Raw genomic sequence first — 17,911 nt, forward strand, 5'->3', positions numbered from 1 at the left:
CGTAAGTGTCCATCGACAGAGGAACGGATGGAAAAGGTGTGGTACTACATACAACGGAATATTACTCAGCTGTGGGAAAGAAGGAAAGGATGCCATTGGCAGCAACGTGGGCGGGCCCAGAGCGCATCGTATTGAGTGAAGTCAGACAGAGAAAGACAGATACCATAGGATATGGCTTCCATCATATTGAGTGAAGTCAGACAGAGAAAGACAGATACCATAGGATATCGCTTCCATCATATTGAGTGAAGTCAGACAGAGAAGGACAGATATCATAGGATATCGCTTCTATGCAGACTGCAAAAAGAAATGATACAAATGAACTTACTTACAAAACAGAATCACACTCTCAGATTTAGAGAGTGAATTTACGGTCATCAGCGGGTAGGGCTGGGGGAGGGAGCCTTCGGGAATGGGGTGGGCATGTGCTCACTGCTGCTGCTACTTAGGGTCTCAGTCGTGTCCGTCTCTGCGACCCTGTGGACCCTAGCCCGCCAGGCTCCTCTGTCCACGGAATTCTCCAGCCAAGAAAACTAGAGAGATTTGCCATGCCCTCCTGCAGGGGATCTTCCCAACCCAGGGATCAAACCTGGGTCTCCTGCATTGCAGGCAGATTCTTTACCACTGAGCCACCAGGGAAGCCCCCCTGTACACACTACTATATGTAAACACCCAACAAGGACCTACTGCATACACAAGGAACTCTGCTCAGGATCACGGAACAACCTAAATGGGGAAAGAATTTGAAAAAGAATAAGATACGTGTATATGTATAATGGAGTCCCACACCTGAAAGTATCAGCTCTGGAAGTCAACCACACTCAGATATCAAACCAAGTTTCATTTTATTTTTTAAAGTTGCCTCTTATTCTGCTCACAGCGGGCATGGACAGGGAGGCTATCGTGAACCCTGACCCGCCAGGAAATGCAGGAAGCCTGCTCCCCAGCTCCAGGCCTCCTGGCTGCCCCAGGAGCTCGCTCTGTCTAGGGAGAAGCCGCTGGACGAGACGCTGGCTCTCAGGCCCCGGCAGGCCGGGCCGCACCTTCAGGCACTGAGCCCTGAGGCCGAATCTCTCATCCGGGTAAGCTTTCTTGCTGTGGCTCTTTGGGGGGAGCGTAGCAGATGCTGATGGGCGCCTGGCCGCTCACACTCAGGGCCTGTCCCCGAGAGTGGCCGGCTCGGAACCTCCTCGTCTGCCCCGAGCGCCTGCCGCATGCCGACCAGGGTGTCCCAGCCATGCTGTCCCCACCACCCCCAGGCCGCATCTCCACGGGGCTTTGAGAGGGGCTCTCTGCAGAGCCCAGCCTGCTCTGGGCCTCTCTAGGCAAGCTTCTCTTTCAGTGCTCTGCTGACAGGGCTCCACTAGCCCCTGACCCTGGATCTCCTCCTGGGACCACCTCGCCTCCCCTTCACATCAGGCGGGGGCCTCTCTCATGGCAGTGCCTTGCGGGGCAGCACACATTTCCTCTCGGATCATCCCCACTTTCAACCGAACTCCACAGACAGGCCCCAGGAGGACCCCAGGGCTGGGAGGGGGCACCCTTCTTCCTGGCCCAGAATCTAATCCAGCCATGGGGCAGCAGGCAGGAAGGGCTGCAGGTGACCCCTGCTGGCTTGCAGGATGCCCGCCAGCATCCCTGCCCCCTCACCCCCACGGAGCCCCGCTCACACTCACGTGTCCTCCAGGGGGTCAGGCAGCCCACATGGAGTAACTGAGCTCCACCGTGGTGGGGGGCCATGTGCCGGAGCCCCAATCCTTGGACACCCCATCTCCCTGGCCCGGGGGTCAGAGGCCAGGGGTCTCCCTTGAGGGGTCTCCCTTGAGGGTTTCCTTGAGGATGCAGGCAGCCCACCCAGCCGGGCTTCTGACTCCAGCCAGCCCATGCTCCTGGGGACCCCAGCCCAGCCCTCACATTTGGGGAAAACCAGTCACTTCCTGTTTGTGTACACAGTCCGCTTGCTTCCCGCGAGTAGTGGAGGGTCGGCGCGCCAGGGAGCTGGGCGTCCCAGTCCTCATGGGCCCGCTGCTCTGAGGAGAAACTTAATCACTTTGTTTTCTTGGTTTAGGTTTTACTTTTTAATAATAATAAAAAAAATGACCCCGCTCGGCTCTGGCCCCAGGCCCTGTGACGTTCCCTGCACAACAGGCGTCACTTTTAAACGCTTGGCCTGCAGGCAGCTCAGGGCCAGGTCTCTGAGGGTGAGAGGTGGAGCCCAGGACTGGATCCGTGCTGGGAAGGCTGGGGGGCAAGGCTGGGGGGGCCAACCTCCCCATCCTGTTGCCCGGTCAGGAGGGCCCCGCAAGGCTCGGACCCTCCCCAGGCTTTGGCCCTCAAATGGCAGGTGGGCTGGGCAGGGAGAGGCCTGGGGACCTGCCTACCAAGATGGCACGGGACGGGGGCCGGGCACAGGGGCCACCCCAGAACCCTCTCAGCCCCACTAACAGAGCTCACAGCACGCCCTGTTCCCAGCATTGAGCTCACCCCAAGGAGGAGAGAGCTGAGCCATCTCTGGACAGGGGCAGTCGGGGGAAGCAACCTTGGTGGCTGACGGGAGGCACAGTGGGCTTGGGCTGGGGAGTGAGAGCTGGTCTGCCAGCAGGAAGGGCCACGGAGGGAGATGGGGCTGCAGGGGAAAGAGGGGGAGAGCGGAGGTGTTTGAGATGCTTCTTCGGGAGGAAGGAAGGAAGGAAGGAGCCGCAGGCACAGAGCCCTGGCTGTGTGGCAAGGTGACTCCAGTCATCAGGAGAGCCGGCTGCAGTGCCCACCACTCGCCTCACCCACTCTGCCTCACCTGGTGAGGACCCCACAAAGGACTCCTTCCCTCCTGAAGCTGGACATTCGCTCAGCGGTGAGACCAGAAGGGCCCCACATGCACGCAGCTTGCAGTGTGACGGGGTGGTGGAGAGGCAATCCTGAGAGACAGGCGAGCAGGTGACAGGGGCCCGGCCGCTGACCGGAGCCAGCAAGGAGATGCAGCATTGCCCCAGGCAACCAGGACCTGTCAGGGCAGAGGGGAGGGCAGGGCCGAGCCCTGCCATGGGGCGTGGAGAGTGAAGGGGTTCCAGGAGCCTCGAGGTGGGCAGGCCCTCTCCGTGTGGGGGTCTTCATCTCAGGAGCAGAGCACGGTGCAGGAGGGGGGCCTGGAGCGTTTGAGAAATGGCAGAACAAGTGCGTCTGCATCTTCTGAAGGGCTGGGTCTGCACATGTGGGTGAGGGTGAGGAGGTCAAAGAGAGCATTCTGAGTACCCAACCCACAGGCAACTTCCAGAGGTTTAAGAAGCTGCAGCAGCGGCGGAGGCGTGCGGCCAGAGCAGGTAGCTGGAGAGAACAGAAATGGGAGGTCACGGCCGAGAGGCTGGGCATGAAGCATCCATGTGCCGGCCTGTGCATCTACCCCCATCCACCCCCCATCCACCCACCCATCCACCCATCCCTCCAGCCATCTACCCCCAATCCATCCACCCATCCATCCACCCATCCCTCCATCCACTCACCCCCATCCATCTATCCATCCATCCGTCCATCCGTCCACCCACCCCCCATCCATCCACCCATCCATCCACCCATCCCTCCATCCACTCACCCCCATCCATCTATCCATCCATCCGTCCATCCGTCCACCCACCCCCCCATCCATCCATCCGTCCATTCATCCACCACCCATCCATCCACCGATCCATCCGTCCATCCACCCCCCATCCATCCACCCATCCGTTCATCAATCCACCTATCTATCCACACATCCCTCCATCCACTCACCCCCATCCATCTATCCATCCATCCGTCCATCCATCCACCCACCCACCCATCCATCCATCCATCCATCCATCCATCCGTTCATCCATCCATCCATCCATCCATCCGTTCATCCATCCATCCATCCATCCATCCGTTCATCCATCCATCCATCCATCCACTCACCCACCCATCCATCTATCCATCCACGCACTTCCCACACCCCCATCCATCCATCTGTCCATTCATCCATCCACCCATCCATCCACCCATCTACCCCCCATCCATCCATCCACCCATCCATCCGCCCATCCACCCCCAATCCATCCACCCATCCATCCACCCATCCCTCCATCCACTCACCCCCATCCATCTATCCATCCATCCATCCATCCACCCACCAACCCCCCCATCCATCCATCCATCCATCCACCCCCCATCCATCCACCCATCCATTCATCAATCCACCCATCCATCCACCCATCCCTCCATCCACTCACCTCCATCCATCTATCCATCCATCTATCCATCCACCCACCTCCCACACCCCCATCCATCCATCCGTTCATCCATCCACCCATCCATCCACCCATCCATCCATCCATCCATCCACCCACCCACCCATCCATCTATCCATCCATCTAGCCATCCACACACACTTCCCACACCCCCATCCATCCATCCGTCCATTCATCCATCCACCCATCCATCCACCCATCCATCTATACATCCATCCATCCACCCATCCATCCAACCATCCACCCATCCACCCGTCCATCCATCCATCCATCCATCCATCCATCCATCCACCCGTCCATCCATCCATCCATCCACCCGTCCATCCATCCACCCATCCACCCATCCATCCACCCATCCACCCACCCATCCACCCATCCATCCACCCATCCATCCAACCATCCACCCATCCATCCACCCATCCATCCATCCACCCATCCACCCATCCATCCATCCACCCATCCATCCACCCATCCACCCATCCATCCACCCACCCATCCATCCACCCACCCATCCATCCATCCATCCATCCATCCACCCGTCCATCCATCCACCCATCCATCCGTCCATCCATCCACCCACCCCCCATCCATCCATCCGTCCATTCATCCACCACCCATGCATCTGCCCATCCACCTGTCCATTCAGCACCAAGTGCTCCATGGACCTCTGGGATAAGACTGAGCAGCGCCTCGAGCTTCAGGTGCCAAGCCCCGCGTGGGAGCAATGTGGCTCCTCAGGGGGGTGGTGGTCAAGGAGGGGGCCATGAGGCCACCTGGGTAGGGAGCGGGGCTTGGAGAACTGGCCTGGGAGGCTCTGAGAAGGATGAGGCAGGGGCTAGTGGAGGGTCTGATCTCAGTGTCAGAGGATGCTGAGTCAACAGCCCAAAGGGGCCGGGGCCAAAGCCAGGCGCGGGGGGCTTGGCGAAGGAGGCCGAGGCGATCAGTCTCAAGGGGCTGGAGGTGGGGCTGAGGGCCTTTGCCAGGGGCTGGAGGTGTCCAGGAAGGATGCATCCCAGGTACTTTTGGAGCCCCTGGAGGGATATGATTGCCCTGACGGAGTGAAGGAGGGGCCACGACGCAGCAGGATCTGAGAGGCCCAGGCGGGGCGCGGGGCCGACACGGGACCGGACCCGGGACGTCGATGAAAGAGGCCTGGAGGTAGATAGTGCTGCTGGGTGGGCCCTGGGCAGGTGACCTGGGGAAGGGGCTTCTTCCTGCCTGCTGTTTTAGCTCCATCCCACCCACCCGGGCATGGTACCCGCTTTGGGCCAGCCTGGAGATGTTTGCAGGAACTCTTAGTGTCTCCCTCCTTGATGGCCCCACGTCCTGGCCGCCACACCAGTGAGGGCTGGCCCCAGGCCCCAGACTCCTGGCCAGCAGGGCTGGCCCATGCCCTGCCCAGAGCAGAGGCGGGTGGAGAGCGGGTGCGGAAAGAGGGGACCTGAGGAGGCAGCCCTTGGGCTGGGCCTCGGGAGTGAGGCTCCAAGGTGTGCTTTGGCCCCCGGGGTGAATCGGCTCAGCTATTTTCTGTGTTAAGAAATGGGCCGGGATGGGGGCGGTGGGGGGAGGCGGGAAGTGCTCTGTGTTTCCACTGCAGGCACAGAGCAATTCGGTCATTCGTTTTCATTCCAGTATCTGGAAAACAGCTGATTCTGGAAACCTAAGACTTCCCTGGGCAAGGAGCACCGAGGAGGAGGGCGCCCCACAGGCCGGGGTGTGAGCTCAGGCCCAGGGAGGCCTGATCCCTGCTTGGAGGGGTGCTGCGTCTGGGCCTGGAGGGGAGAGCCCCACACCCACCGAGCCCGTCCCACCCACGAAGCCCAGCCAGGTTTCTATAGCACCGGTGAGCCTGACACCGGGGCTCTGGAAACTTGGTGGGTTAATCTGGGCGCTAATCCTAGCAACAGGCTGGGCCTGCAGCCGCTTGTCTCCTGGGGCCGCTGAGCCAGGCCTGAGACCCTCCTGCAAGGGGCCTGGTCACACCGAGCCCGGCTCTCTGGGTCTCAGCACTGGGTGGAGCCACCCCAGGACCAAGGCCTGCCTGGGCACCCTTCCTGGGCCCCCTCTGGGCTGCCGAGGGTCCCCGAGGATGCCCTTACCTCAAGGTTGCCAGGGTCAGAGGAGATTAGCAGGTGCTAGACACCGTGCGGCTCCCTGCGGCGAGCAGGAGGAACCCAGGGGCTGCTGGGCAGGCTCTGGGACCCTGGCCCTGGGTCTGCCTGGTCACCAAAGACTAAAGGAGGGACAGCTCTGGAAGCCTTGACCAGGGAGCCTGCTGCACGTGTGTGTGTGTGTGTGTGTGTGTGTGTGTGTGTTACGTGTTGTGCGTGTTGTGTGTGTGTGTGGTGTGTGTGTGTATGTGTGTGTGTGGTGTGTGCACACCAGTGTGGGAGGGGCTGCTCCTCTGTATCTCTGCCAGTCTGCCTTACGGTCCGGTGGTACATGTCTAGCCACCATCCATCCCTCCATCCACCATCCATCCATCATCCACCATCCATCCATCATCCAGCCATCATCCATCAGCCATCCCTCCATCCACCCTCCATCCACCATCCATCATCCATCCATCCACCATCCATCCACCATCCCTCCATCAACCATCCATCCATCATCCCTCCATCCACCATCCATCCATCATCCTCCATCCATCCACTATCCATCCACCATCCATCCCTCCATCCACCATCCACCATCCATCCATCATCCATCATCCTCCATCCCTCCATCCATCCATCCACCATCCATCCATCATCCTCCATCCCTCCATCATCCATCATCACCATCCATCCCTCCCTCCACCCTCCATCCACCATCCACGACCCATCCTCTCACTCATTGATTCGATAACAGCCCAGAAGTGTCGTCCGTACTCGTGGGCTGGCTGTGTCACCCAGGCAGCAGCTGAAAGGGGCTGAAAGGATCGCCCCTCTGTGGCCCCCACCTTGGGGCTGGAGTCTTGGACTCCTCACTCTGCCCTCCTGGACCCTCCCAGACCAGCCAGCCTGGTTCACAGGTGGACCTCACTCTGCCTGAGGCTTGGCCTCTGCCTGGATGGGGGATGAGGTCCTGAGTCCTGGATCTCACAGGGCAGGGCCCTCTTTCCTGGGGGTTGCGGGCACAGCCTCCCAGCAACACGGAGGTGGGGCGGGCCCGGCAGCCTCTGCGCAGGTCCGGGAGATTCGCAGCTGAGTGATGGATCCTAGGAGCCGCTGTCGGACGCCGTGGATGAGGGGCTGACGTGGTTTTCCCCTCCCCACCTTCCGTCCTCTTCTGGCCTTTGGGTCAGGCCTGGACTCTACCCCACGGCCAGTCTCCTCTCTTGCCAGCTGGTGGTCTCTGGGAGGGAGGCAGAGTCCAGGCTGGCCGTGGCGGGGGAGAGGCGGGGAACAGGGGAAGGGCCAGCAATAGGAAGGGGACGGAGGAGAGAGAAGGGGGCTGTTGGGCCTTCAGATGAGTGACCTGAAGGAAACGGACATGGAGAAGGGACCAAGGAGAGCTCCAGGCAGTGTGGGGGAGCCCCAAGTCCTCCCCAGGCCCTGCAGAGAGGCTGGTCCCTCCCTAAGCCTGCGGGCAGCCAGGGCAGCCGGAGCCCGGCCGGGAGCCATACCCAGGGGAGCAGCACCTTTTCCACCGCCGGGCCCTTTTTCTGCTTTCCAGCCCCCCCACCCCAGCTCCCTGGCGTCCAGCCCCGAGAGCCCCGGCACCCTGTCAGAGGTGGTGGCGGCCTGGGTGGAGCAGGGCGGTGGAGGGCAAGGATCAGGCCAGGCCCATTGTTTAGAAACGAAGGAACTGACTTCAGCCCCGGGAGCAGGGCCTCCCACCCCACCCGGGCTTCCTGCTCCCCAGGCGGCCAGAGTGGACTTTGTCCACCTTATTTGGGGATTGAGAAGCTGCACCGCGTGCGCGTCCCTGCAGTCCACAGCCTCAGGGTGGAGGGTACCTCTCCAGTCACTCTCTGTGACTCAGACTTACAGCCTTTTGAGCAGAGAAAGTGCTAATCGAGTATCCATTCGATCCTCCATTCAGCTGTCCATCTACCCTTCCAGGTATCCACCAACCCCTCATCCACCCACCTAGCCATTCACATGTCCACAGCTGTCCCCTCTTCTACACTCACCCCTCCAACCATGCGTCCACCCCTCCATTCACCATCTACCATCCATCCATTCACCCATCCACCCATCCACCCATCCATCCATTCATCCCTCTGTCCATCCACCAGCCACTACTGATCCGCCATCCAGCCATCCATCCAGCCATCTACCCACTCCTCTACTATATCCTTATCCATTCTCCCATCCATCCGTCCATCCATCCACCGCCCACCCATCCAACTCGTAACCTAACAATTTTGTAGCATCTTGGTTTGATCATTGGAAGCTCAATGCCAAGAAAACATTTTGAATAAATTCCCCGGCCAAGAAGCAAAATGCTGCCTCACTATGTCCCTTTCATCTGTGGCTTGTAGAATTTGAACTATTGTGAGTCATGTCTGGGACCAGGGCTAGGACACAGGGCTGTGCCGTCAAGACTTTCCATTTTCCATGATGCAGATGACAGAAACGTACGTGGGCACCAACGGGGCCAAGGTCCCGGTGGGCAGGGTCTTTCCTAGTTCTGCATGACTTCGAAGAAGCACCTCATTCCTCTGGTCTTGGCTGACTCTTTGTTATACTGAGTTGCCAAGACTTCTGTGAGGGTCAGTGGGGAGCAAGAATCTTCCTGATTGAGCAATTTCAGTGTCCCCAGCAGAGGCTGGGATGGTGAAACCAAGGCTGTCCACAGAGATGGCTGACACGGGGGCCCTGTTTCTGGGATTCCAGGCTCTAGCAGACGGTGCCTAACCCTTGGGCCTATCAGATGCATTAAGGGGAGAAACGAGCTTTGGATGGTAGGTAGGGGGCCGTAAGTCCACTTTAAGTCTGGTTTCCCAGCACAAGTGCTCATGGGCCCTGTCTTAACTCTCAAGAATCCTGGTTGTTTAATTATATTGTCATTAACTGGGCATATGACCAATTAATTACATGGTCCCAGTCCTGAGTGCTCATCTTATTTGAATAGGGTTTTGAAGGATGAATAGGAGTTCTCCATGTGGAGGCTGGAAGGACTTTCGGAAAAAAGAGCAGAGGTGAGAGGGAGGCCCTGCCTGGCATTTTGGGTTTGTAGAGAGCCTGATGTGGCTAGAGCCAGCGTGCAGCTTATGTCCAGGCTGGAACTGGTTGTACTGGTGACTGGAGAGGGAGGGAGTGGTGAGTGGAGCCCGAGGGTCTCTCAGGTCAAAATGTTGAATGTGACTGGGAGCCCATGGGTGCCAGGGTGTGGGCCAAGATCGGGTTCCTGGAGGAGTGGGTGAGGGCTGGCCGGTCAGAGCAGCTGGCTCTGTTAGGTGGGCAGGGGTGAGAGTGGGTGCCCTGAAATGGCTGTCAGAGGGAAGCTTCCCAGAGGGAAGGCGGTGAACCCAGGACCTCCGCTCCGAGTTCCACACGTCCCTTGCTGGACGTTTGGCCCTCGAAGGCTCCCCCCTGGTGAGCAGTGGATTTGGAAATCCCCCCCAAGTCTGCCGGCTGAGCACCCTCTGCTCTCAGTCTGGCCTGAGCCCACCTCTCAGGCCCCAAACCCCGGCAGCCTCCGCTGACCCTCCAGCCCACCCTGCTGTCCGCAGCCCCATCGCCCTGTCCCGTGGTCTTGCCCTCTTGGAGCAGAGCTCTGAAAGCCCCTGGTCACTGGTCTCTGACCCCTGACTCTCAGGCCCCATTCAGTGACCACAGGCTGTTCAAGGGGACCCCTGACCTGTGGTCTGAGGCTCCCTGGCCCTCATCCTGGATTCGGGCCTCAGCAGAGCGCGTGGGGCTGGCAGACCCCACGGGAGCAGGTGGGGCCTGGTTGAGGTTCCGGGCTGGAGCCGGCTGGGAGATGGGCCGGTGGCGCCTGCCTCCCAGGCAGGGCGGGCTTCCTGTCTTCCACTTGCCCCGGGAAGTGACCCCTGCTGCCCCCAGCAGCTAGTGACGTCAGCGTCTGGGGTGACCAGGCCTGGGGCTGGCACCTGCCCACGCTTTGCCCTCTAAGGTGTCTGGACTGTGTCGTGTGGGAACCAGGCCCCCCGGACTTGGGGAGCGCAGCCCTCACGCAGCTTCTGGCTGGTGCCCGCGGACTCGCTGCTCCATGCCAGGCCCGAGCTGTCGTTGGTCACGGGCACACGGAGCCCCGCACGCAGGAGGTGCCCACCAAACGTGTGTGTGAGTAAACGAACACTGGCCCAGCTGAGCGAGTCCTCACTTACGGAGGAGTGGGGCCTGTCAGAGGCCCAAGGGCAGGCTGGGGCTCCCCTGGGCCCCCCATCACCCACCCCCTGAGCCCCTCCATCACCTTCCCCCAAGCCCCGTCACCCCTCCGGCCCCCGTGCTCCCGCAGGGGCTGAGTGGCAGCAGACACCCCAGCTGGCATGGTCCCTGAGTGGCTCCCTGGTCCTGGCCTCGGGCAGACAGTCGTGTGGGGCCAGGCCTGGCCTTTCCCTCGGGGCTGCGTGTGGAGCATGGCCGGCAGGTGACTGGGCAAAGGAGCGTGCCAGGGTGCACCCAGCTCAGCAGCCTGGCATCCAGAGACCACTCCCCGCGAGGGCTCCCTGTGCCAACCAGCAGGGCAGCCCGCAGACGTTTATTACACTTTTGCGATGAAAACACAGGTTCAGGAACCACGACTGGAGCCCCGAGGCCCGGGGAGGCCACAGGCCCCACCTCGAGGGGCCAGGGTCCTGATGCATCCGAGGGGGGAGATCCACGGGGAGGCCCCGGGTACGCAACGGCACCCTGGCCAGTTGGGGGTGGGTCTTTCAGGGCGTTTGGGCCAGGCTCAGCTGAACTGCTTCCCAGAGTGCGGGGCTCAGGTCAAGAGCCAGGCTGGCCTGGCTCGCTGGGCGCTGACCCTGCCAGGACAGGATGAGGACAGGTGCAGACACAACGCTTTGCTGCCCCGGCTCTGGGGCTGCAGACCCCAGGCGTCAGGGGCCTTGTTGGTTCAGGGCGAGAGGCGGGAGGCCCGGCTGCTGCGGGATGTGGACGCCCGGCCTCGAGCGTCCACTTGGCCTGTGGGTCCGTCCCTGTGCCAGTGCCATCCGGCCAGGAGGCCCCGCTGGCCCGAGAGGAGGCTCCCTTGGCCCCTGCTTCAGAGACACTCGGCCCGGAGAGGAGGTGCAGAGTGGGCGAGGGCCTGAGGCACAGGGGGCAGGCCAGGGAGACTGCGGCTGGGGGTCCAGAGGCTACCCCCAACCTGGGGAGGGCGCTCCCTGGAGGCCCCACTGGTGGGGCGCCCGCCTTCACAGTGGGGAGCGGGAGGCCTGAAGGAGGCAACCGCGAGAATGGGCCAGCCCCCCAGCCTCCCCGTCCTCCCCAGCCCCGCTGCTGCACCAGGCAGCTGGGCCCTTGGGGGCTGGGTCCCCAGAGGGAATGGTTCCAGGCCCGCTGTCTCCTGTCCTTGGTGCCTCGCCCTGATCTCCGGTGCCCCGTCCCCCCGTGTCCCCCTCACGCTTCCCTCCAACACAGCTGAGGGCCTCTTAACCCCCACCTGACAATAAGTACGGAATTCCCCATTTTGAGTCTGTCAGGAGCTTTGAGGACCATGGCAGGGGCCTCTGTTTCCTTCCCGCCGACGGCCAGCTAGGAAGCCCCGGCAACCAGCCCAGCTGGCGTCAGGCAGACCCCACATGGAGGAGAGACCCCTGGGCTCCGGTGGCACATCTGGGGCTCTGTGCCCTTGGTTTTGTGGGGTGTGCACCAGCCCTTCCTTGGGCAGAGTCTCTCTCGGCCCCTCAGGCCTGCCTGCCCAAGAAGGCACTTGGATTCCAGAGATACTGACTGGTCCCTAGCCCTGGGCACCTGTTCCCTTGGCTGCCTTTTGCCCGTGTCCACCCTGATGCCTCCACCCAGGGACAGGCCCACGGCAAGGCCCACCCTGCCCCTGGCACCTAACATCCTGCGGACTCTGAATAACTGCCCACCCCCACACCCCAGCGCAACACGCCATTGTGGCCAAGGCCTCTTTGAAGCGTCTTGCGTGCTGACTCACGGCCTTCCCAACACAAACCCTGCAAGGGGTGCTGGGGCGTCCTCACCTCACAGACGAGGAAACTGAGGCTGGGGGCCTGCTTCCTGACCCCCTGCAGAGGCTGTGGGCAAGAACGGCGGGTGCGCGTGGCCCCCTGCGAGAGGCGCACTGAAGCTGAGCCGCGGGGGAGGGGGTGCTGCTTCTGGAAGGAGTGGGGAAGGGTCTTCTGAGGCGGGGATGCCCTGTGTCTTGAGGACCCGGGGAGGGGCGCGTGTGGCCAGGGCCTCGGGTGAGTGGGTGCCAAGGGGATGCTCGGGGGAGGGTCTGACGCTGGTGCAGCTAGGGTCCTGAGTGCATGTGGCTGCCGTGTGGAGAGCTGACTTGGGGTGGGCGGGCATCCATGTGAGGGTCAGAGCTAACTCTAGGAGCAAGAGGATCATCCCGACATCTGGGGAGCTTAGTCCGGGCAGAGGGGTGGGCCGTGAGCCCTGATACAGAGCTCGGCACGGGCAGAGCCAGCGAGGGGCTGGAGTGGCTGGAGGGTGGCAGCGGGCGGGGCAGAGGCGAGGCTGGGCAGGCAAGGGGAGGACCCCGGGGCGCTCCCTGGAGAGGCCCCCTTTGACCCACACACAAGGGCTCCGGTGAGTTCATGTCTGGTCCCACTGGGGTTTCCCAGGCACACGCCTCCTCTTCTCCTTGGAAACAGCTCTGCAAGGATCCAGATGTTCCGTGGGTCCCTCAGGCCCGCCTGTACTATGTCTGGGCGCCCGGAGGCAGCAGGCAGGGCCATGGCCGGGATCCAGGGTTTGGAAGGTCCCCAGACTCTGTGGTCACTTTCTGGGCTACCCCGGCCGAACGGGAGGCTTGGGCTGTCTGGAGGGCTGGGCAGACCCAGCTGCGGGACCAAGAAGAGCAGGAAGCCACGGGGTCACGGAGAAGAAAGGGGTGTCTGGCAGGGGCGCGTGCCAAGGGTACCGCTGGGCGGTGGCCCAGGGCCAGACCCGGGTGACGGCTCCGGCCTGCTGCCCCGCCTTGCTGCTTACGCTGGCTCGCAGGGCCGGACTCCGCTTGGCCGGGTTACAGCGGGTGCAGCCACCCGCCCTGTCCGGCCCAGCCCAGCGCATCTCGTCACCTGTACCAGGCAGTGGGCTGGTTTGTCTACAGCATCAAATGCAAACCAGCCCCGCCTTCGTGGAGCCGCGACTCCCGTCCTGACGCAGAGCGTCTGGTGGGTGCCCGAGGGAGGCGGATCAGTCACCTGTGTGGGGTTGGGGGGACGCGGGAGGGTGACATGAGGCTCCAGAGAGAGGACCCCTGGCTCTCAAAGCTGAGATGGGTGGGACCTGAGACAGGGCAGGTGTCACCCCTGGTTGAGGGAGGCCCCGCCCCGCCTCTGGCCGCTGTGATGGAGAATGCAGGGGTGAGTGTCTCTGCGGAAAGCGGACGCCTTTGCTTGACTCCAGGGTCCAGGGGACACTGAGTTCTCTGGGGGTCCCTGGGCCGGATGATCACATTTCCCTGCCTGGCCTGGAAGCCTTTGCTGCATGGCTCTTCACTCCACAGCTGGCCGGGCGGGCCTGCAGTGGGCAGGTGGGGTGACCAGCTGGAGGGCCGTGCCTGTCCACCTGAAGCTTCACCCGGGGTTCCCGCAGCAACAGGACAAAGCCCAGGACCCCCAGACTGTGTGGGAGGGGTCCCAGCAGGCCTCGGGGTGCCCACCTGCCCCTCAGCTCTCCGGCGTCCGCAGCGCTGGCCGGCCGCTTTGTGGACGGGGGTACTATTCCTGTCCTGGGGGCTCCCAGCTCAAGGAGAAGGGGCTGAGACCAGGGGAAGTGACAACACATTGCCGTGCGGGGATGGGCAGATGCTAAGGATGCTCAGGATGCTCAGGACCCCAGGAACGCGAGCCTGGGGCGGTGCAGTGCCGTGGGGGATGGGATGCAAGTGTTAACAGGAGCCGGGTACAAGGGCAGCCCTGGCTGCCTGCACAGTTACCCCAGAGCCCTGGGGAGCTGGGGGTGAGGTTGAAGGGTGTGTCCAGCTCACTTCCTCAGAAAGATGGTGCCTCAGGCCTGGAGGGGTGGTGGGGAGCCTGGTGGGGGTCGAGGGGTGGAAGGGCAGGGCCGGGCAGGCAGGAGGCTGAGGGGCTCCAGCTGGGGGGACCTGACAGATGGGCTGACTCTCTGAGCCTCCATTTCCCATCTATGCAGCGGGCAGTCCCTCATCTGTCTTCTCGGGGCTACTGTGAGCTGTGAGCACTCTCAGGTCTGGGGAGCCTTGGCTTCCCACGGAGGCAGCTGGGAGCGAGGGCAGGAGCCTCACCAGGGAAGGGCGTTTTGAAGGCTGGAATGGCATGCACGCAGGCGCCAGGCTGTGGGCAGAGGCGTGGAGGGGCCACTGGCTTGCCCTGAGCCCCAAGCAGACCTGCTGCAGGGGAGGGAAGCCCTCCACGGGACGGAGGAGCAGCTGGTGCCAGCTGTGGAGGGGGCGGCCCAGGCACCGAGGCCGAAGCTATGAGCTCTGACGCCCCTGCGCAGCAGCCTCTGGGGGCAAACGTGTGGCCGCGCTGCCCTTGGTCTGCTGCACTGGGCTCAGGGGCCTGCGGGCAGACTCGGAACAGCACGCCTGCCCCCACTCCCGGGCCAGGACCCACAGTCAGAGCGCAGCCAGCCTCCGTCTGTCCCGGCCGGCCGGGCCCGGACGAATGTCGGGGTGCTGTGGACCCCCCCGGTGGCCCGCTGGCCGGGCAGGCAGGAGAACCTTCAGTGGGTGGCCTGTGAGGGCAGTGAGCACCCCGAGTTCCCGCCCCAGGCACATTCCCGAGGCCGTGGGTCAGTGGCCCCCCACAGTGGGGCCGTAATGAGGAAACAGAGTCTGGAGCTGTGTTATGTGACAGCCCGTGGGGGGTGGGCCGGGGCGGGGCGGCACGCGGCCCTGCCCTCGCCCCCGCCGCCTGACCCCCTGCTCACGCTTGTGACCGCCGTCTCCCCAGGCCAGGCTGAGGGTGACCGGCCTGGACTCAATTTATCCCGAGTGCGCGCGTGTGTTTTGTACTTCGTCACTGAATCCCGTGCGTAGTGAATTAGTTTCCTGATGGAGTAAACATTTCGGAAGGCCAAGATCCTCTCCCTCCTGTCCCCGTGCCAGCGAAAGTCCCCGAGCCCCGCCCTCCCTTGCCCAGAGGGCTTGCTCCTCGTCCAGGAGGCGTGAGCCCTGGTTCCGAGACCCTCCTGTTGTCCCCCAGAGTCCCCCGGGGGCCCCAGACCTCCCTGCCAGTCCTGTTCCCTCTGGGGGAGCATTTTCGGCCAGGGTTCAGCGGGGCTCCCAGGCGCCCCTCCTCCCGGGGCAGGAGTGGTCAGAGTTGCCTCTCAGGCCCGCAGAACAGTGATGATCAGGGGCTTCCGGTGAAGGAAGGTCCGAGTTTGAACCTGTTTCTTAAAGCTGGTCTCCACAACCGAGGAGCAGGAGGAGGCCCTGGGCTGGAGGCCATCTGACCAGGGCAGCTCCTCAAGGCCACAGCGGTCCATGGCAGGCTGGAGAAGGCTCAGCAGGAGCTGGGGTGTCCTCGGGGTGTGGCCCGTGGGCTCTAAGGCGGACGCTGTGGCCGGCCCCGGGTCCTCCCAGCTCCCCCCACCCAGCACTGTGTCCCGGCTGCCAGAGTCCTGGGGACCTCTGAGAAGGGGTCCCCCATGGTCTGATGGTAGTGTCTTCCTGGGGAAGGATTGCTAAAGCCCCAGGATGCCCACTCTGCCCTGGAGGGGCCCCAGGCCCCCGGCTCTGAGGACCGCTGTGGGACGTGGACCTGGGCCCCATGTCACATGGCTGCACGTGCTGACCGGCAGCTCCTGGCATTCCTGTCTCGCTGGGTTCTCCACAGGGCCTGGGGGCCCGGGGGAGGTGATGGGGAAACTGAGGCAGAGAGAGGCCACACCGCTGCTGGCAGGGGCCGTGGGGGGCTGGACACAGCCAACTGACCCCCACACAGACCTGTTTCTACTTTGCAGCCTGGACTGGAGACAGGGCTGCCCACAGCGGTGTGTGCGTGTGTGTGTGTGTGTGTGTGCAAAAGGGCTGCCCACAGTGGTGTGTGCGTGTGTGTATGTGGGCGAAAAGGCTGCCCCACAGCAGTGTGTGTGTGTGTGCGTGTGTGCGTGTGTGTGTGAAAGGGCTGCCCCACAGCAGTGTGTGTGTGTGTGTGCGTGTGTGCGTGTGTGCGTGCATGCCTGTGTGTTTGTGTCCTTATGTGTGTTTTCACGTGTGTGAATGTGTGTGTGTGAATGCATGTGCACATGTGTTTGCGCATGCATGCATGGGAGTGTTTCCATGGTTCTATGTGTGCATGCCTGCATGTTTGTGCCTGGGTTTGCACACGTGTTGGTCACTGTGTGCGTTTGTGTGTACACGCGCGTGTGTGTGTGCGTGTTTCTGTGCCCCTGCCCGGGTCCGTCTGCACTGCTGTTTTCTCACACGTGTTTGGCATGCTTTGCCGCTGAGTTGGGGGCAGCGGCTGGGGGGAGGCCGGGCGCTGGGGGAGGGGCTGTTTATGCCCACTTGTCCGCCCAGGCTACACATTCTTGTGGTTCTGTCTTTAACTTGGTAAAAATTTGGGAAATTTCTAAATAAAACAAAACAAAGGAAAAACATTTTCAAAAGGATTTCAAAATCAGTGCTGCCACTTCCCCAGTAACCAGACCCGTGGGGCCTGGGAGATGACCCTGAGTGGGGAGCACGGAGAGGGAGAACTTTCTAAGCAGTCGAAGAGCCAGGCGTGTCATGAAGGGATGAGCGCCCCGTCAGGGGAAGTATACAAGCCGTCCTGAGATCCCCACCTTCCCTGTGACAGGAGTCCAGAGTGTCAGGCTTAGGGGGAGGGGTCTGAAACCTTCCTGTATGGCTGCAGGGCAGGGGGTCTTGGACCCCAGCTCTCTGAGGCCAGAGGGGGCCCTGCAGGGGCTTGGATGTCACTCAGGGCAGCTGAGAGACACCTGCAGACAGGAGAGAGGTGGGCTGCTGGTGGATGGACATGCTCTCAGTGAGGGTGGTGGCCGGTTTTGGGAGTCTTTGCTGACTGGGGAGGTGCAGAGGGCTGCTAAGCCAAGTCATGGGGGCCCACAAACCTGTGAGCAAACCTGTGGCGGGATGACAGCCCCCGCCTCCCTCGTGGTGGGCAGCAGCCAGGGGCTAAGGTCGCTGGAGAGGGGCTGGTGTGGGCAGCCATGCCCCTCCCCTGGCAGGGGCTCCACAAACCTGCGAGCAGGCTGCAAGCCCTCAGCAAGCGGGGGGTGCCAGAGGGCGGGGCCCTGTCGATGGTGGGTAGGGGACCCCGGGGCTGACAGTGAGGGTCAGTCTGGCTGGGGAGCGAAGGCAGAGTTCGGGGGGTACATGGGGAACCTGGGGGCAGCGGGAAGGCAGGACCTCGCGAGGTCCAGGGTGGTCTGGGGGGCTTAGCGACTGTCATAGAGCCCAGATGAGGGGCTCGCACAGGACTGGGACGCTCGGGCTTCTGGAGGAACAGGAAGGTTGAGGGGCGCTGGGCCTCCCAGGGTGACGTGGCACCCACTCTGGGGCACAGTGGAATGAAACCCCTCGGGCCTCTGCTCAGCGCCGTGCTCCGG

The sequence above is a fragment of the Bos javanicus genome, chromosome 29 (genome assembly GCF_032452875.1).
Source record: "Bos javanicus breed banteng chromosome 29, ARS-OSU_banteng_1.0, whole genome shotgun sequence".
Taxonomy (NCBI): Eukaryota; Metazoa; Chordata; class Mammalia; order Artiodactyla; family Bovidae; genus Bos; species Bos javanicus.